Genomic DNA, 22,972 nt, shown 5'->3' with positions numbered 1-22,972 from the left:
ATCAAATATATGACTGAGCAACTCGACATTAATCTCTAATCATAACTAAATTAGATCTATCCAAATTGGTTTATATTTAATTAATTTAATTACCTTTTATATTGAACAATCTGTAGAATATACAAAATTCCTTATAGAATACAGGATATTTGAAATAGCATTGAAATATATATTTCATTTTATTTGTCAGATGGATTCTACCATAACAAGTATTTAAATTTAGCGCTCAGTTTCTAGGTTACATAATATTTACCGTTGATATTGTAATGATTAAATTTTTGGCAAGAGTATTTGCAAATTCAGATATGAGAATCGAACTTTGTCAGAGTAGCGATACCTTTCCTGGGGCAACTTTATATTTACCTAAGCTTTTCATAGGCACTATTGTTTACCTGAACGTTTTTTGAAGAGACACACTAGAGGCGTAGTCTCGAATTGAACACGAAAATACTATATATTTTGTGATTCTATTTTATTTCTAACGAACATTATAATCGAATAAAATAATCGAAAATTCAGACAATTAATTTTTTTTATTAAACACAATAAATTATCGAAATCATCCAGCAGAAACAACTTCAGTTTATCAAAAATTGTAAATAAACCTCGCGTAAATTATTCGCCGAAAGATGACTATTTGCTCGCTCGCGAAAGCGGACAACAGCCAGTGTTAACAGTGAGAATCCTGACTAAAGCTCAATTTAACAGTAAAGATTACCGTTAATACACGCTGAGGAAGGATTATAGTGTCGACTCATAAAACGGAATATCCAGGGGGAGGGAGGGGGGGGGGGGGACAACGTCGAGTCGTGGGATGGAATTGCTCTCGTCTTTGTATAATCAAGCTTCGTTGCCTGAAGCACTTGGGAGGATGCGCTGCGGTCCCCGAAGTATAGAAGGGGGAGAAGGAGAATTACTTTATCAAAGGTACATTACTTATTCCCGCCCCATTGAATTAAACGCCCTGGACGCGACGACCAAGTTGCGATACTCTCGGATGAAACCGCGGTACCATTTGTTACCGGTGCGTCCCTTTGTCTCGCGGAGAGAAATACGTACCCACAATCTCTCTGTACTTCGTTAGCTGAACGCAACTTTCTTCTAATTGTCGCGAAAAGTATCGAAGAAGAAACATTGCGAGAATCGAGTCCGCAGCGTAACGTGATTAGTACATCGAGGCGAATTAAATTCGCATAGTCTCTCCAGTCTTATCGAACCGTTGTTGTTATCGTACAGCTTAATTTTTTCCAGGAACGATAGGAATGATGAGTATTGTAGACGCTGGCAAATTGTCAGCAAACAGAAACATCATAATTACTATCAACGCATTAATTGCAATTTTAATTGTTTGTATAAATTTATATCTAAAATATTTACGCGACTCTCTATTTAAATATTCGCCAAAAACTAAACATCAAAGACGCTTAATGTAAGATTTAATAGACATATTTGTTCGAAAAATAACGTGTTTCAACAAGATGCAAATCAAATTTTGTATCGATCATAAACACTAAGCAAAAGAATCGTTAAAACGTAACGAGCGATTGCCGAAGATAATCGAAACGAACCGTTACGAGCGCAATAACAATTCAAGATTTCAACGATATTTTCCGTAGTTCAATAGCGATATCGGATTTCTAAAGATATTTCTTTTAAATTAAAATAAATCCTAAAGTAAAATACAAATTAAAATGTTCTGTAAATTGCAAATGTTATTAATCACATGACTTAATAAGTTATAGTATCGCGATTCGCCGCAATCTGGGATTTTTAAAAGATAAAATATTTTGGAGAGAAACATAGTATAAAAATATTTAATTATTTTCAAATTAATTTCATTACTAAATTTGCATTACAGAGAGGGAAAGTAATAAAATATTTATAAAATTCATAAATTTTATTTTATAAAATAAAATTTTATAAAATAATATCTTTGAATGTAAAAAATGATACTAAAATATAAAATAGCAATAAAAACTAAAAATTAATAAAAGATAATTATTCTTTGTTCAAAGAAAATTTCATGATTTTAATAAGTTATGTGTTTAGATTGCATAATCATATATTAGATATATACTTTTAAATGTTTCTATAGAAATGATTGTTGATAAACAAACGTGTACTTACAAATCATTTTCTTTTATTTTGATCAGTAAAAATTGGCGCTTATTAGTTACGTGTCAATAAGAAATAAAAGAAATTTTAATATTGTAAATAATTAATCATATGCACCGAAAGCATCAACATCTCTAATGTACAATGCATGGATTATGGATATAATTTAAAATTTCTTTGATTTACAGCAATAATATTTCATTATTGTAGTTACTAATGTCCAATAACTAATGACAAATGATTCTAAAATACAACGACATTCCGTTTCAGACATATTGTTTATAATTAACGATATTGATCGATGTATCACTTGCATTGGTGCATCACATGCATTAGACATATGTACACATGTAGAATATTAATTGTAAACATTGTTCTCAACTAATTGATTTAAAAAAGCTTAAAAACGATGGGCGAATAATTTCATGTTATAAATCGATGGAGATCAATCATCATCATTAATACTTTGTCAATATTATCCCTTTTAATTCGTCGATATTTCAAGTCTATCTTTTGATCCTTTGGGCATACATTTCATGGATTTTTCCATGGATTAGCAAATGCAATTTTATCCAAAGTCTAAAATTTTTCAAAGTATAGGTATAGAAATGGGATCAACTCTCCCGCTTTCTTTAAAAAAAAAGAAGAAAAAAGTAAAAAAAACTGCAGAATTATGTAATAAGTCTAAGATTATGTCACGTTACGTTGAATATATCTTAATATATAATTTGATAGATAATACTTATGTAAAAAAAAATATAATTCACGTATAAGTTGTTAAAAACATATATTTATTAATGTGCATTTAACAAGTGTTGGATCTTTAAGTATTTGTGATCTTTATTTTTTCTTTGCGCGAATTGCTAATGTATTCGAATCTGTGCGAAATGACTTTTTATGTTATATTCATGAAGGATATTCACTACTCACATTGTATGCATATGAGGATTTATATCCGAATGAAGCATAAGTAAAGGAGAACCGGATGACGAAAGAGGGTAGAATTTATTATACTCGGACATATCCGGTCGCCGCGACGTGTCCTTAAAAAAAATGAAATATATAACTCATCCTATATACAACCTCGACCCTAGTTCTACAAATGGAACGACGGTGTTACGGTTTTATTTTAATTATCATGTTGGATGGTTTGTATGCATGCATAGTTAAATGTAAACTCGGAAAGAAAAATTTGAAAACAACGGTAACAGCAACTCTTGAAATTGAATTATTGGATATGAAACGTCTAATTGTCAATTTTCCACTAATGATATCGTATTCGAGATTGGAAATAGCAGTATCATTACCGTTGCGTTAATTACGACGCGGAACGGAATTATAATATTAATTACAATAATAATTTAACAAAATCCTAAAAATCTCTCTGTATTTTATTAATTTATAAAAATGAAAATTAAGATAATTTGAATCAAATCTTGATAGTATAAACAAAACGTGAGATGAATCATATATTTGCGTGTATACCTGATAATAATACACATGGCAATAAATAACAATTTATTCTTCACAAGATTGATCAAGTTTCTTGGAGCAATGTTCATGTTTGATACCATAAAAGAAACACGAGTATATTCTGTTTGCTTACATGAAATGAAACACGGCACGACGATGTTTGCGATTGATCTTGCAACTTTGCTAAATTGTATTTCTAGAAGTTCCGTCAACAAATATAAAAAATATTACAGCATTTGTAACGCAAAGCGTTACATCATTTCCAGGACACTCGGATATACGAATCGTGTCGCGTTCAATTTCCAGTGTATAAAGATGAAGCTTGCTCTCGTGTTGTTATAGCGCTATTGCACGCTCGGTATCCTGCATTCGCTCTCGTTGTTGCTCTAAAAAGCTCTTCAATATCTTTCGTACATGGATTAAAACCTATAATTGCAATTAAAATTAAAATATAAAAAAAAAGCTTAAAAACGATGGGCGAATAATTTCATGTTATAAATCGATGGAGATCAATCATCATCATTAATACTTTGTCAATATTATCCCTTTTAATTCGTCGATATTTCAAGTCTATCTTTTGATCCTTTGGGCATACATTTCATGGATTTTTCCATGGATTAGCAAATGCAATTTTATCCAAAGTCTAAAATTTTTCAAAGTATAGGTATAGAAATGGGATCAACTCTCCCGCTTTCTTTAAAAAAAAAGAAGAAAAAAGTAAAAAAAACTGCAGAATTATGTAATAAGTCTAAGATTATGTCACGTTACGTTGAATATATCTTAATATATAATTTGATAGATAATACTTATGTAAAAAAAAATATAATTCACGTATAAGTTGTTAAAAACATATATTTATTAATGTGCATTTAACAAGTGTTGGATCTTTAAGTATTTGTGATCTTTATTTTTTCTTTGCGCGAATTGCTAATGTATTCGAATCTGTGCGAAATGACTTTTTATGTTATATTCATGAAGGATATTCACTACTCACATTGTATGCATATGAGGATTTATATCCGAATGAAGCATAAGTAAAGGAGAACCGGATGACGAAAGAGGGTAGAATTTATTATACTCGGACATATCCGGTCGCCGCGACGTGTCCTTAAAAAAAATGAAATATATAACTCATCCTATATACAACCTCGACCCTAGTTCTACAAATGGAACGACGGTGTTACGGTTTTATTTTAATTATCATGTTGGATGGTTTGTATGCATGCATAGTTAAATGTAAACTCGGAAAGAAAAATTTGAAAACAACGGTAACAGCAACTCTTGAAATTGAATTATTGGATATGAAACGTCTAATTGTCAATTTTCCACTAATGATATCGTATTCGAGATTGGAAATAGCAGTATCATTACCGTTGCGTTAATTACGACGCGGAACGGAATTATAATATTAATTACAATAATAATTTAACAAAATCCTAAAAATCTCTCTGTATTTTATTAATTTATAAAAATGAAAATTAAGATAATTTGAATCAAATCTTGATAGTATAAACAAAACGTGAGATGAATCATATATTTGCGTGTATACCTGATAATAATACACATGGCAATAAATAACAATTTATTCTTCACAAGATTGATCAAGTTTCTTGGAGCAATGTTCATGTTTGATACCATAAAAGAAACACGAGTATATTCTGTTTGCTTACATGAAATGAAACACGGCACGACGATGTTTGCGATTGATCTTGCAACTTTGCTAAATTGTATTTCTAGAAGTTCCGTCAACAAATATAAAAAATATTACAGCATTTGTAACGCAAAGCGTTACATCATTTCCAGGACACTCGGATATACGAATCGTGTCGCGTTCAATTTCCAGAGTATAAAGATGAAGCTTGCTCTCGTGTTGTTATAGCGCTATTGCACGCTCGGTATCCTGCATTCGCTCTCGTTGTTGCTCTAAAAAGCTCTTCAATATCTTTCGTACATGGATTAAAACCTATAATTGCAATTAAAATTAAAATATAAGAAAACGATAGATGTAATAATTATAGTGACGTAATTATATATACATATGTAACAGACAAAATTTAAATGAACGAATTTTTCGAAAATTGATTCCGGAATTTAAATAAAACCATATTTTATTCAAAATTTAGGATTACAAATTTTAGATTTAAAAACGTATTTCATAACGTTTAGATTTATTAATTTATCAAATTTTCTATTAAATAATTGTTCTTTTCGATTTTCTTGGATATTGATACATGAATTATTTTGAACTATTCTAATTGCACGGTTGAACCATTTAAAATTTAAGTATTATTTTTTACATTAAAATACAACTTATGATTGAGAAAAACAAATAAGCATTTTCTACTATTTTATAAACGAAAGGAAGAAAATCAATTGTCCAACTATTTTAACTTAGATTGTATATGAAACAATTATATATTTAAAACAAAAAATATATTGTAAAATTATATTATTTTCAAAATATAAATTAATGTATAAAAAATATATATTACACAATATTGATACATGTGCACACAGATAGATGAACATTCTAGCAAGCTTATAATTGTAAAAAAATGATATTATTCTTAGTTGTTAAAATAATAAGATTATAAAACAATTTTTTTGCTATGTAGCTTTCACATTTATTGAATTGTGAGAGATATACGCTATTCTCTCTATTTTTATTGTAATTCTTTTTCTTTCCTTTAGTAGTCTACATTTCATTTTCTTAGTTCGTATAAATTCGCAAGACATAAATTTTTTTGAGAGCTCCTGTTTGCAAACAAACCAACATAAAATGTGAACACTTTCTTTGTTCTAGCAGCACGATTATCAAAAAACACTCGTCCTTGCTACCCCGTGCAGTTGAAATGTCACGTGTATTTATGCGACCACAATTTCTCTGTACTTTTTGTCGACGAGTCGGAGAATAATAATTTTCTTTTTGGTCTCGACTCTATTTTACTTTTCTATATACGTTACGAAAAATAAAGGTTGTTTCATAAACACTGCTGGTTGTGTATCAAATTAAATATAAAAATTTAGAAGCAACTTTGAATATATTTCTGTATCAATAAAATAAAATAAATATTAATCGTAACATGAACAACTTCGAATATATTGCAGGCACATTTTGCGAAAGCAATTTTAATGTTAAGTGAGCTATAAAGAGCGTTACATATAAAATTTTTAATATACTTATTTCTGCAAAATAGAATTTAATTCTTTCTGTAAATTTATTTCTCTGAATATTCAAGAAATATACTTTATAAAATTAATTTAAAAATGCATTGGAAAATTACTCTGTAACATCATAATTTCTTATCATAAATCTCTTTAATGTTAATATTTTCACAAATAAAACATATTTGAATTAAATATGGTAATTTAAAGTGTGCTGCAAATTTTATTATACATCTTACAAGAGTTAATAAGGATACACGATTAAAATTAATATAGATACACGTTTTTAATTTTTACCTCTGTTAATTAATTTCACACATCTGAAAGTTCCGGAACATTATAACATACATAGGCAATTGAAGAAAAATTATCAAGAATAATGTAAGTTTTCGCGACATAAGAATTCAACTCGTTCTTCTCATGTATTTATAGCCATAAAATTATCTGTTTCAATACTTTTTATGCCAATTTGTACAAGAAATATTGCAAACTGTGGAAGTACGGTTTTCTCTTCTTGCAGAAAAATCTGCATGCGCAGCTTCGGTTTTCTTTCTATTTATTTGATATTTTAAATCATATTTCCACGAACCGGTCCCGCTAATGCCTCGGCAATACCTCGCTTTCTAAGTTCGCACGGGAAATTGTTTTATATTCGCGCAAAAATAAAATAAAATTTACTTCAAAAATTTTTTTATAATACATTTTTGTATTACTATGTCTTTTAATATCCGCGATCACTATATTTGCATCTGACAAGTCACTCAAACTCAAAATATTTTTCCATCCGCTTCGCTTCTGTTAGAACGAAATGCGGCAATATCTATAAAAATACAGACTACTGAAGAAGCATTATCACAACTACCGAAACATAAGCGCAACAAAAAAAAATCTTTGTTTTAAGACAAAATGCAAAGTTAGCGGGAGATTTATTCTTTAGATTAAATTAAATTACGCTTGAATAAAAAATAATCAGCATTTTATAAATTTTATTTTAAACAAGCGGGGGAGAGAGTCAGATTTCCAATTATTTTAACTACTACATTAGTAAATTATGAAACAATTTTATATTATTTTTTTTATACACCATTAATTTTACGATTAAATATAAATCAATAAAAGTGTATAACATTGATATATGAGTCGGACACCAGACACCAGGCGCTAGAATATGTTTATTATCTGATAGGTGTATTATTTTAAATTTTTAGATTTTTTATTAATAAAATTTGCACAGATAATTTATCTAAATATAAAATTATCTAGATAGAATTATTTAAATTAATATTTAGTATTAATTCTTAATTAAGATATAAATGTTGCACGAAATGCAAATAGATAACGTTAAAAATATACTGATATTTTATCAATATATAGTGAGAAGAAAAAGTAGTGCGGTTAAATCATTTTAATCTTCATAAATAAATGCAAATAATCCCGCTATTCTCTTTGTCTCTATCAAGCAATATCGTTATATCTATTATTATTAAACAATTCTTTTAATCACGTAATAAAATATTCGATCTTTTTAAATAAACTCGAACGTAAATGAAATAAGTGCATTCAAATTAATATGGCAACATAGCACATGTTAATGAATACCGATAATCGCGAGGAAAACAAATGGCATTCGTAATTACAAGTTTGCGGTTGTAGTAAGTATGAATAAGTGAAAACCAACATACTCCGAATTGTAGTAGAAAGGAAGGAAATTGGATTGGGAAGAAGGCAGGAGCTAGTATCTCAGAAAGAGAGAAAAAAAAAATAAGAGAAAACTGACCTCACAATACGTAGTGGCCATTGCCACTGATGCGAAAAGAAGAAAAGAGAGAGAGGGGAAGAGAGAAAAAGAGAAATGAGAGGAAGGAAATACGGTAAAGGCTGCCCTGTGCATAACATAAAGCGCCCTACGTGTTCGTCGGGAAAACGTATTATTGCAATTTCGCATGCAAAAGTTATTACACGAAATTGTCTGAAAATTGCGCCCCGGTTTAGCCGCTCTCTCGTTCTCTTCGTTCGTATCCGCCTCTTTCCAAAATAAACCGGCGTTAGCACTTTCCTCTGCCCGGTTTGTAAAATATACATAAAACAGACTTATCTCGCACGCCGCACGAAGAGCGCGATTCAAGTCGCGCGACCTTAAATCCGGCGAGAAATACCACCGCGCGAATCTCTCATGATATTCGACGCGAGTGACATTTACAGGAATGGATCTGCAATGTTTGCTCACACAATTCCAGATTCATGGAAAAAAATGTCCCACGCATATTATAGAGTGCAGTTACATGTTTTACAACAGTTGCCCGCGAATTTTATTTATTTTACGTAGTATGTGTGATTGAGATACAGAAAGATTATATACATTAAAACGTGCAACGTAAATACACAGATAATCGAGATTTTGAGAATATTATTGTACATATAAGCATATTTAATTTAATAAAAGATGATATTATTTTAATAATCTTGTATAATGCAATATGCTAGAATTTATTCGATGAATGTATAAGGTAATTCTGACAGATGTGAATCGCGCTAATTTAAAGGGACCGAAAAGAGTTGAATTCCTAAAATATGACACAGATTTTATTATTAATATGTTTGATATTTTAATTATATTTAATTAATTAACAACATTTTTTAATATTGCCGATCTTGTAAATGTATATATAAAATTACTGTTTAAATTTAGACATAAATTTAATGCATTTATAATTTTATTAACATTTTAGTCTACTTTCTTTCAAAGAATTGTTTTACACAATTAAGTTTATATATACTGTTAGATTGTTGAGTAAAAGCCGGGAGTTTCCATGTATGAGATAGAACTTGGAATATTTGCAGATATTACGTTCCTTGCGGCATCGATTATTTTCTTGGTCGACTTGACTTTGCGGCGCTATCTTTCACAAAGGGGTTCTGAGATATAGCAGATGGCGTGACGAATATCGCATTCGATTTGTAATTATGAACACCGGGGTATAACGTAGATAATCAAACGGTCAGACGTTCCTATTCCCAGTGGAAAATCACCCTCTCTCGGTGCTACCGACGAAGGCAATACACACGACGATTCCATTTTCTAAATCGAGGGGAGTAAAACAGTTGGATCATAGATCATTGCTGAATATATCGCAGTTATGTCTCTTTTATCTAAGCGTTCTGATCGAGTCGCTATTTGCCGTCGCACTACGTATATATTTTTTCTTTGCGCACCATTAACGTATATTATTATGGATTCGCGGTAAACTTTAAGCGACATAAGTGATGTAGCGCGTTAAACGGATGTAAAAAATGTAGACTAGGGCACACCAATAGTCGCGTGAAGCGATTCTTATCAGTCTTTCTGTTTCCCAGAATATTGTCTTCTTAAGCAATATATTGTATATGGAACGGATATTTCGCAAATAAGAGAACGCGATAAATGAATTATCTCGAATATTTTTTTAATAATATTAACAGCTTTAAACATTTTCCTTTGAATTTTGCCTCTTCTGACAGAGGGTAAATTATATCTTTTTTTTTTAAATTATTGATTGATATCAATCAAACAATTGATACTTATGAAGTCATGCTATTTAAATTGATAAAAAATAGAATGTTTTTATATTTAATATAATCTTTATCGCATATATTGCGTAAAATAATACATGCTTTTACAATAACAGTTACGTACATATTTCGTACTTCTAACTGTGTTTACAATATAGTAAATGATCGTTTTGTCGAAATTGCATGATGGTCATTTTCTTCGCGACGTAGTTATTCTATCGTGGAAGAAAAATTGTAGTCTATGCACGTTTTATTTTAGAACACTGTAAAACTCTCTTCCTTATATATGTAATAAAAATAGACTTCACACACTTAGATCATCTAAGAATAAACATGTTGTAGAAAAAAGAAAACATTGCATCGTGACGTCAGTCTTAACGTAACATGGTACGTGGTACACGTAACGCGTTTCACGTATCGGGAAATACTCAAACTTTGGCGAGAAATATGGATATATCTAAAGGGTTTATCCATAAATATTGATTGTACGTAGCACGGTAGATCGATGTAAGAGCACATGTCACAGTAATATTTTCCATGTCATAGAGTCATAAAGTCATAGAGTTATTGCACCTCGAGGTTGATAAGCGAAGTTAGATGATATCGAAACAATCGCGAGTTTCTCTTTAAGAGAAATTGCTTGAGAATAATTAAAACAATTATTTCATATACATTAATAACAAATTTTCTTCTTATCCATATTATTGAAGTCAAAAATACACATAAGGCTTTATTAAATAACACATTACGGTTTAGAGAAACAATAATAAGATAATTATTGGAAGACAGTGTAAATATCAGGTGGTAGGATACCATATGCAAATACACTTGATACCGCAAATGTGAACGCAGCAAATTTTCCGATTGTAATAAATCGGGCTAGTTTTAGCGTAAATAGGATATTCGTAAGGGATTCATACTAAGAGCATTTGTGCAATGCATATATATAATGGCTGGTAATTATCCAGCCAACGATTTTTCTCTCCTCCCGCGCGCGTTACATTGCCCAACATACGCACAACATAGTCCGTTGAATTAATGCAAATTTATGCTCGCACGCTTACGCGCAGATTCCGTTGTAAGCCGATCGGCTTATCGCGGACTTACGGACCGTGGGGAGAAATAAAATGCGAAAATTAGCACGTTGTTTCTCGCAGAATCGCATCCTCTACGGCAGAGAACAGAGATTTCTGTGAATCATACTCTCCACTTTCGCATTTGCGCGAACGTGCATTTATCGTACGTGTAATGTAACGTTCCTCGTGACGTAGTATCGAGCAGTCACTTTAGGGTGGTTGTAAAAGCGATTTGCTAACATTAGTTCGTTATGTACCTATGTAACTTTATCGTAATTAAATTTAGATTTGTTAAAATTTTTGAAAATATTTATATTACTTATAGTCTTTTCTTATGTGTGTGTATAATTTAATTCCAAATTTTTTTGTGTTTTAATTAAAATAATAACTAAATATTAAATTTTAAAAAATTCTTTCTTATTATATTTCTGTTCATCTATGATAATTGTATGTATAATTAAAAAACTCAAATTTTTTTTATCGCGATCTGAGACTCATTACATTACTTACATTATTTTTCTATTTATTTTTACGAAAAAATCAATGAAAATGGTTATTAAATTGCATCATCAAAATTATCGAAATTGTGTCAAATATCTTCATATTATTAATTCTAGAGACATATTTAATGAATCTCGTTCTATTCCAGTTAGTATTACATCAATGTATAATTTTATTAGCGAAAAGTCAAGAGTCTGCTACTTTCAAAATTCATTTATAGACTTCAACTATAAAAACATATATGTCTATGTAAAACGAGCACAGTCAGTTAAGCGTGAGGTATCATTGACGTATCATCAACGTAGGAGAATCCAACTGACTTCAACTATAAAAACATATATGTCTATGTAAAACGAGCACAGTCAGTTAAGCGTGAGGTATCATTGACGTATCATCAACGTAATCCAACCCGCGTTGCATGATTGACCCGAGTTTAAGATCTCCGTACACAGTCATCCGTGTGTCATAAAATGCTACCGGAATCGCGCGCGCGTGCAGTGGTTAATAAAACACGCGAGGCGGATTCTGTGTGTTTAAAGGATAATCCGAGAGCGCATCTGTCGACCTCATAAAGTATTCCTTGTCGCAAGCCCCGTGAGGCCGGTAAGCCGTCCGCGCAACGACAGCGAGCTGCGGTTAGTCATCCGTGTCAAATAGGCAAACCTAAACAGATTACACGCTGATTGGTCCCCGCCTTATCGCCACCCTTAGAAGCCACCCTATCTCGGCGAGACGCGCGCGCGAAGAGGGGACGACAGATGTGCCGGGGCTAATTTTGCCCTAGCTTTTTTTCTCCTCGCGACCGTGTCATGTTCCTCGCGCGTGGTATGCATTTAATGGCGCACCGCGACGGATTCCGCAGAAGGGGTGGACGAGGGGGATGACGGCGCCGCGTTCTTCGCAGGCCGTTTGTCGCAGGGGGCGAAATTATTAAGGGCGAAATACGTGCGTATATCTTCCGCATTGCTGTTCTCTGACATGCGATATTGCATCGAGATTCGAAGAACGAAGGACAAATTCTCGCGATTTTGTTTAAACCGGAGGGAACAATCGTGTCTTCTGTCAGATATAATATACTGAGGTAGTTTATATATATTTGTATTAAATAACCCGCGAGAAACTGAGAGTTTTGAATGTATATTTAAATTCAAAAGCTGTCTCTTAAAGTGAGATAGATTTTATTGATTTAATGCGATTAATAATTCATGGAGCGAAATTGTATATTTAATTTGGCACCTCATAGTTTTCATTTAGCTGAATAATAGATTATTGCGATATGATTATGATACGATTTCGTTTGCACAATTTTACATGAAACTCGCAAAGTGTCACATAGTTGTTCATTAAACTGTAAAGTAACTATATTAAATGCATTAATATTATAACACACAACATTTAATTGCATAACGTTATGGTTTAATTGATATATATATATATATATTTATATATTCATGTTGGATAATATTTTTGTTGAAATAACGCACATATTTCAAAATATATTTTCACCTTAAAAAGTAATAATATTAACATGTACATAATAATAATACATATACATAAACAATAATATCAACATTGAGTTTTTAATTGTTTTAATTAATTATTTTCTTGTGTTTTGAAATGATAGAAAAAAAACAAAGATTATGGAAACAAATTTAAATTGAAGACAAGTTTGATATACTGATTTTTTTTTTTAACATTCTCAACAAATAAAATAACCCAGAATTACTTACTTCTAGCTTTCGGAAAATTTGAGCTGTCAAAATATGCAATCTCTGTAATGACAGCAGTTCAACATATTAATGCAAATTCGAGAAAAACGTATTACGATTGTTTTTGTTCTCTCAAAAGCAATAATATTATACTTGTATCAAATGAATAAATCATTCGCATACTATATTGAGCTTCTCAATATTCAAAATGTGTGTCAAACTATGGTATTTTTGTTTAATAATAAATCTTCGTTAATACGGAGCGTATCACACAGCGCATATCAAGATAACTAATTGACATTGCAAAAAAGAAGCAACAATGCAAGTAACGCACGTTTTTAAAATATATTATATTATTCATATAACGTCTCTATAATCTTTTTCAATATTTATAACATTTCATATATATTAAACGAAGAGAAAAACAAAATATATCTCAGAGAAAGGACATCGGACATGGTTAAATTTAGAAACCTCATAGGCAACCTAGATTCATGTAATATTAATGATATCGTTCGCCTCGCCCTTTTATTCCAATTTCTTCCCGAGTCATCCTGTAGTTAAATTCCCAAGATATCTCCAAGCATTTCTTTAGAAATTTGATTTTAATGTTGGCGTGCAATGTGGCGTACTTTTCGTTGAATAATTTCTGACGCGGAGTTAGTTTGCCTGCCAGCGATGCGCGCGCGAGAAGAAAGATGGTACATCAAGCTCTCCGGGCCTCATACAATATTCTCTTTGACCCCGGTCGTGATACTCTAAATCCAGCAGCCTCTAGTACTTTCGTGACATGCGCAACGCGCACATATCCGTCAGACTTATGTATACGAGGAGGATGTGTGCCTCTCGCTAGGATCAAACGGATGTCGAGAGACAGAGAGCACGGAAGTTTTACTAAGGAAAACAAGAGGCGACGGTACTCCTTTGTTGGGCGGAACACTTAGATTTGATGGGTAATTTACATGCCCCGACATCACGGAAGGTCCGGAAAGACGCCCGCCTTCCCGGATCAATAATAACGATTAATTGCGATTTATCGGCGTTATCGCCCCGTTGTTGGACGATTCATAAAGCGATTCTCGCGATAGGCGAGCGTGCAGCTGCCGCGAAACTTGCATTAAGTGTATCGATTCGTTTGATTTACCGGCACAGACACGAGATAGAAACAAGAGTATTGAATACGCACACACACGCGCCCCCCCCATCGCTGCGAAATTAAAAAATACGCTCTACGAATGATTATGAGCGACGATTATTGCTTCTGGAATTTATACGCGAGCGAAGCTTCCTCCCAGGAATTTTGCATATCGATATGATCGCATGGATATTATGCTACCATTGTCGAGTGCAACCGTTTTTTTGTATTGGATGGCGTTTCTATTTTCATCAATCAACGGTCCGCATCACAAATGGATATGCAAAAACTGCAACTATATCGCAAAGCAATCGATGCTAATTAACGAGCGATGCTGTTGCTGGCCTGTCGCGTTACTGTCATTACACTGCAGTTTTCTGCAGGAGACTTTGTGGCACGCATCAGCTATAGAAGCCGAGTACAACAATTCGCATAAGACTGTGTCGCAAAAGCAAATTACTATGCGATAAAGTAAATCATTAAGTGCATATACTATGCATTACATTAAGATAAAAATTATCTTTTTGTTATAAAATAAAATTTATAACCGCTTTGTATAAGTTATATTCATGTCGTTAATCGTTAAAAATTTATATATATTACAATCGTATAAAACATAGTTTAAATTATATTTTTAAACTATTTTGATGTTTAAATTAAAAAGTTACGCGCTTATAACAATTATAAAATTTTAAATTGCTTTATAATTGTATGTGTGGATCAATATATTTAAATTATATCAACCAGCAATTGTTTGGTGAATCTATGTCATGAATCAACGAGGCACATGGAAACGTTTGAAAACGCAAAAGAGCATTTGTCATAAAGTGATGCCTCCATTTGATTACACAGCCGATATGTCGGGCAATCTGTCAAGAAACGGGCAAAGTGAGAATGATTTGACACATAAAATGGATTTGCGAATCGTGCTTCTTATTTGGAATATTTCGTTGGAAACGATTTTTGCCGCAACATAGTGTATATATACAACCTCCTTTCTCTTTTGATCTTCCTTTTTATCCTCTTTACTTTTTTCTTTTCTACATAATATAACAAAATATTGCCAAATATTTTCTCAGGCACAGAAAATAGCATATTCTCATTTTTTTGATATATATATTAAACACTATCGGTGTAATTTATTTAATCTAATTTAAAAATCTTAATAAAGAAATACTTAAAAATTATAATAAATTTTAAAAAACTTATTCTATTTCAGTTTTTATTAAATTTAATATAAACAAATTTTATTTGTAATGTAACTGCTGGATAATTAATATAATTAATTAAAAGATTATTACAAATGATTCAATTTCATTATGCTTTTGTAGAGAAAAGAATGACTTTAGATTTATTAAAATATTTCCGGCCAAAAAAACAAACATCCAATCGATTAAAAAAAAACATTCTGTACATAAAATTGTAAATAATTTTCTTTCTCTTCTACTCTCAAATGTGATGAATGAGATAGAAAATTGCGATATAACACATTGGAAAAATTGTAATGGCTTTCCGTGAGAGTACCTTTTATTTGGGTGGATATGCGGCGATGAGATTGGTACTCGTTCGTACTGTGAAGAATGGATCAAGAGGAAAGAAAGAGGTGGCATACTGACGATAACGAGGAAAGGCTCGTTGAGCACGTCGCTCTATTCCAATTATGTAAAAACAATCCCGTAAATCTGAGTTTGCCGGCAATCGCCGAACAAGTCGATGCGCTCGGGAAAACGATAAAATTCGCTCAAACAATTTAACCGCTGCAATTTCACTCTTAATCTTACAAATTCAACTACTTTTGGTTTATACAAAGTGTCCCTTTAATGATGGATTTTTTAGCTGACTTGGAATTGAATTTTTCTTAGCAGAAATTTCAAAAGGAATCATCATTTATCAGAACTTTTCAAACTTTTCCATCTTTACATTCTTATGACTAACAATAAATCTTCATTTAAAATTCTGTAGAAATAAAGTAAAGTTTATCTAAGCAAAAAATATAGTTTTATTGTTCATTTTTTTTCAATCGCTGTGACTAAAAAATTATTGATGCTTCGATATTTTCCCTAAGAAAAGATTGACTTTATATTAGCGATTAAAATAATATCTTGTGTGATTTCAGAAAACCATTTTTACCGATAGTAAAAAGAGTAACGTAATATTGATAACATATTGCACTCATAGATAATTCTAATAATAATTGTAATATAAAGATCAACTATTGCCATATATTGAAATAAAGTTACAGTAAAACATGATTTTGTACGTTCTTAGAATTCAGAATTTTCAAAGTTGCGAGCTGAATTTGGTATTTCTAGCGTTAACTCGCAGAAAAAACGCCGTTAGGACATTAAAAATTATGTCACGTCGCGACGATGGCCTTATGGGACGGGAAAAAGAAGGTACCAAAAGAGAAAAGCGAGAAACAAAAAGTAGGAAACGTTCAAAGGATTTCCATTTGGCCGTTGAAAGGATTCGGCGCCCACCTGTGCATCCCTGAGGTCGTTAAGTACGACCTCGGACTATAGGGAAGGCCGAGACAATAAGCGAAATTCACCTGAAAAGTGCTCCCTCGAGCTCGCTGTAAATAAAGAAACTGTGTCAGTAAAACAGAAGTAGCGTTTGATAATAAGTAAAAGAGAGTTTTATCGACTATAAAGCGACTCTGATACTCGTCCTGTAAATTGAATACTGTACATTATGTATGTACGCGGATATTCTGTTTTTGTATCAACTTCATATGGTAATAACATGTTTCACAGAAATGCGACGTGGACATTCAATTATACACATCTCATGTGTTTTTAATTAACTATTATTTCAATTCCTTAATCATTGATTTAATACAAATTGCATGGTAAAATTTGTGTTTCTTATGTTTTTACATTTCTTTTTTTTTTCAATAAAATCAAATTATTCTGGAACGGGTGGACATAAAACGCAATTTTTACAAAATGTAACTCTTATCTGTCCGTTTTAGCTCGAGACAAATTATATGGCGACGTGACCCAAATTATATGGCTGAGATTACCCTCAGGACGAAAAAATAATAATATTTTTTTTCTTAGCTACATTGTATATGTGTGTGAATCTCAAATGAACAGTTAATATATGCAAGGTGTATCACTTTAATCCTTCCATATAATTATCTCTCAGAAAAACTAAGTTAAAATAAAATAAAATGTTTACTTTACAAGAATATATATTAAAACGTTTAATTGCATATTTTACCTCATAATATAATTTATAATTTTTAAAATATTGATCGTTATTTTATAGGATATGTGCAATTAAAAAATCTTTATTATTTTCTCTCACTTTAATAATACTAATAGTATATTTGGATAATTGATGTCTGATCTGAGATAATTTCGACTATGTTGCATTTTACAACGAAACGTATACGACCCACGTTACAACGTCTGACATTATGGAACGAGTGGCACATAACGATGTGGTCAAATATTCTGTGTTTACGGAAGACAAGCATCGTTATCATCATGTATAATTGGGAACTGTGTGCGGTTCGAGATTCGAAAACCCTGCAACTCGACGTAATCGGTTGTGTTATGCGAATCTATCCGACGCGCTGACGATTCACCAGCCAATTATCGCGATCCCTAATTAACGATAGCGTGGACAAGTATCGAAATGAGAGAAACGCATTGAAGCTAAGCGTTGCAAATCCAGAAAACGCGGTTGCGCGGAACGCAAAAGCGTCACGCATATAGCTCGTATGTAACTTATGCTTCCTTATTACTCAGATATCAATCATTTTTATCAGTGGTATTTATCCTAACACTATTGTATTATGACGCTGCGCGTGTATACGACCCACGTTACAACGTCTGACATTATGGAACGAGTGGCACATAACGATGTGGTCAAATATTCTGTGTTTACGGAAGACAAGCATCGTTATCATCATGTATAATTGGGAACTGTGTGCGGTTCGAGATTCGAAAACCCTGCAACTCGACGTAATCGGTTGTGTTATGCGAATCTATCCGACGCGCTGACGATTCACCAGCCAATTATCGCGATCCCTAATTAACGATAGCGTGGACAAGTATCGAAATGAGAGAAACGCATTGAAGCTAAGCGTTGCAAATCTAGAAAACGCGGTTGCGCGGAACGCAAAAGCGTTACGCATATAGCTCGTATGTAACTTATGCTTCCTTATTATTCAGATATCAATCATTTTTATCAGTGGTATTTATTGTAACACTATTGTATTATGACGCTGCGCGTGATTTCATTACATGTGCATTTTTTCTCTTTCTTTCTCTTCCTCTTTCTGACAATGATAAATCACCTTGATTGATTGAGAATTCGAGTACGAAGACTTTAAATTCGTTTAAAAAAGTTCTTTTATGTTATTGAGAGGAAAAATTCTCGGCTTAGAATCAGAATAATTATTGAATAATTATTTAAAAAAAAAGAAGAAGAAATTTAAGATTCAAATTAAACTGTGAGATTTAATGAATCACTTTACTTTGACGGAACTGCATCATTAATTAATTCTGACAGCTGCAATTTCCGGAATGGGGCAACACCGGTTTACCAGGGTTTTTTTTTTTTTTTTAGGAAACAGCGACCAGAAGTGTCCTATCCAGATATGGATAATGAAAATGGATCGCCACGCGTTGCGGGTTTCCCGCAGAAGTGGTGAAAAGGCGGGGATGTGCAAACGTGAGAAATCCGGTAAATCCGCCAACAGAGTCTTGTTAATTGAACGCTTAAGCGACCCATCGTACCGCGTGCAGCTGGTCAAAATCGATCCTAGGACACGCGAATTGGAGTGATCGCGTTCATTTCGTTCTGATTCCTAGCGACCGGATCCGCGCGACTCTCACGTTCGTCGTGTCTCCTCCAGGCTGGTCCACATACATGTATATATATATGTATATAGACCGGTATAGATCGAACTAATCCCGGAACTGGTTACGGGCAACCAAAACGTGCCGCAGCACAGGATCGGTGAGGTTTTCGCGTTTTCTTGAACGATTTCTTGTTCTGTGCGCGACGTCCATAACCCCGGAGCCATGAAAAATGTCTCCGAATTGTAACGGTCTCGGAACGTGCGCATTGGAAAGCTGTAGATATACTTTTGTACCTGAGAATGTATAGTTCTGCTTGCTCGCCTTATACGGCGAGATAGTTGCTGCCCAGAAATTTTTTCAGATAAAAATCAATAAATACGACAACGCGGGATTTAATCATTTCAAAGAGAAGTTTATAGAAAATAAAAATGTATATCTGCAGATATTTAAGATATTAAAAACTGCGTCTCTTGTTAAATTATATCTATTGCAGTCTTGATAATATTGTTTTAAATTTTTGAACAAAAAATTTTATTTAAGAGCGGAAAAAAATTAGAGTCCGCAAAAATAGTTTCCAAAACCGACATATCCATAGAAATATTGATGCAAGTTATAATAAAAAATATAAAGAGACAAATTAAACAAATTTGGAAATCTTGTATATTCTTCCTTTATTATATGAAATATAATGCAGAATATTTCATTCATATATTTACAAATCTTGACTAATAAGTATGTTTTCATAAGCAAAATGAATACTCTTAAGTAGAAAATACTCTAATATATAAAAAGTTAATTTTGCTATATTAAAGTTGAGTTTAAACATCACAATTAAAAAATCAATTTATTTGAAAATGACAAATATATCGAATATTCTATTCATTAAGCTTTATCGATTAATTCCGCCGACAATGGTTTACGCGAGCGGGTTGATTATGGCAAAACGCGATTGAAATTTCGCATAATATCTCGAGGTATATAATCGACGGTCCGGCATAATGACATCTCTATTAATCGGATGCGGCGCATCTCCTGAGTATTTGCTCAGTGGCGGAGAACCGAAATTCTCAGATAATCTTAAGGATAGGACTTGGAAGTTTCGCCCGCGCATAGAAATCTTGCGAGAGCGAACGTAACCAGAATCCGGCCTCCATCTCGTGGCTTATGCCGTGACAAATGGCAAGGTTCGTAGATAATAGGTAGTGCCCCCGGATTCGTATCTCGGCGACGATCGATCGGTTTCAATTCGAATCCTCGCTGCGGAAAGACCCTGTCTTCTCCGGCCCTTATCGGCAAATGGAATGTGTATATATATATATATGTGTATACTGTCTATACATAAATACGACAAACACATTTACTGAAATACCATTGCGTGTGTGTGCCTGAATGTAGGTATATTCGAAAATACCAGATTGGAGAGGAATGTCTTGGGAAGAATTTATTTCTCGCTCCCACTGTTGCGCGAAAATAACGGGCTTGTGCGATACATTATAGAAATTCGAGACTTAGGGACGCTCGCCTCGATTAATTTTTTTTCTTCGGAATTTTAGGAACCGGCATTCAGTGCAACAAACATATCCGATAGAGGTGAGAAAAAGAAAATAAAGAAAACAATTCTAGCAAAATATTGAAAAAAACATTTTTACACTGTTTTTATCATTTTTAAATATATAATAATTATTATGTAATTCTTTCGATATATGGCAAAAAACATAGGATCTTCCATTAATCTATTGATTTATATTTTATATTAATAAAAAAACTGTGTTAAAAGAAGTTTTATTATTTTATATGTTATATACACACATTTTTATTATATTATATATACACGAAAATAGTGTAAAGTAAACGCTGGATGTTTTTAAAAAATTTCTGGATATTTATCAATTGACCGATTGAACGACCGGATTAATGTTAAAAGACTGCTAAGAGAAAAATGTATGCCTGTTATTTAAGGCTGATTTGTTTGCAAAACCAATCGCAAATAAACCAATCGGTTTATTCTCTGTGGATACTAAATCGAACAGGATAAGCTCTGTTTCTGGCGACCCACATTATACTTCGTTATTGCTTCACTGTAGTTTAAGCCGAAATTTGTATTGACCGTTAAGCGGGTATTACGAGAGTAGCTTATCGTTTAGCTGTATTTAACGAAACGACCAGCGAAACTAGACTATGTCTGGTATGAATCGACGAAGGATCCGGTCGTTGTAAAGAGCTTCCACATTCAGTTATTAGACCGTAACATCCGGCGACTTAAGTGCCTCGTACAGCATAATTCACTTCTCGGAAGCTTGGATTCTCCCAGAGGTGAAATTTCTCTGTGCGTTTTCTTTTATTGTCTCCGCTAGCACCTATTACCTCTCAGAATTTCGCTGATGCGACATATCGTTTCTCCTATGGATTCCCCGGCGAATTTCATACATGACGAGCGTAATTACGCGAGCTAACCCAAAATAATCCGCCGGGCGAACGCAATTCCGTGCTAATATTAGGGCAAACAAAAAAATAAAAAAGGCTTTATTGTTTTTTTGGACAGGTTGCTGGCAATACTGACTTTTTTATGATTTATCATAATTTCAAAATGTTTTTCTGTATTTAGGATGGTAGTTTATCGTTTATTTTCTTTTATTGTGATTTTATGTCAATTTAAAATGAATAGTATTGCTTATAGTATTTTTTTATTAATGCATTTGTTAATGTAATATAATGCTTTAAGTTACGTAATTTAAATTACAAGTGGCGTCTACACCAAAATTGCTTTATCACGACGCCAAGCTTAGTCTAGATTTCTTGTCTTTTGAAAATGAGAAGTGACGTTCTTAATTGAACGTCGAGGGGAAGGATTATTCCTTTAGGATAGAAACATTGATGTAAAGAGAATCCTATAATAAATTAAACGGGTATCAAATCGAAAAAAATGGCACAAACAATCTCGAGACAAGTATAACAGACATTAATATATTGGGTTGAACAGAAAGTTTGTGCCGTTTTTTCGGTCTTCATCTCTTAGTAAAAAACGTAATCTTGTCTTTTGAAAATGAGAAGTGACGTTCTTAATTGAACGTCGAGGGGAAGGATTATTCCTTTAGGATAGAAACATTGATGTAAAGAGAATCCTATAATAAATTAAACGGGTATCAAATCGAAAAAATGGCACAAACAATCTCGAGACAAGCATAACAGACATTAATATATTGGGTTGAACGGAAAGTTCGTGCCGTTTTTTTGGTCTTTATATCTTAGTAAAAAACGTAACGAACTTTCCGTTCAACCCAATAGTTTGTTCCTAGGTTTTCGAATAACCGTCAATAGCCGAAAAAACACTTTTCGGTACATTTGAAATTGGTTATCTGGTTTATTATTTCAAAACCTATGAAGCGAACTACAATCACTTTGATCTCATTTGAAAGATAATTTAATTCCGAA

The 22,972-nt window shown here is 32.6% G+C and overlaps 1 protein-coding gene across 3 annotated transcripts in view; it reads left to right on the top strand.

Annotated features, from left to right (window-relative positions):
- Positions 1 to 22,972, top strand: part of LOC115233818 (neural cell adhesion molecule 1-like) — an 80,648-nt gene that overhangs the window by 13,059 nt on the left and 44,617 nt on the right. Inside the window, exon 2 of one of the 3 annotated variants that reach the window (XM_029804419.1) lies at positions 19,305 to 19,421. The exons of the other annotated variants lie outside the window; for them this stretch is intronic. The gene's annotated coding sequence lies outside the window, so the exon portion shown is untranslated. The remainder of the gene's footprint in view (positions 1 to 19,304; positions 19,422 to 22,972) is intronic. 3 annotated transcript variants of the gene reach the window in all.

This window comes from Formica exsecta, unplaced genomic scaffold (assembly GCF_003651465.1).
Source record: "Formica exsecta isolate Colony F162 unplaced genomic scaffold, ASM365146v1 scaffold191, whole genome shotgun sequence".
In the NCBI taxonomy this organism is placed as follows: domain Eukaryota; kingdom Metazoa; phylum Arthropoda; class Insecta; order Hymenoptera; family Formicidae; genus Formica; species Formica exsecta.
This window is presented reverse-complemented; position numbering and strand designations above follow the sequence as displayed.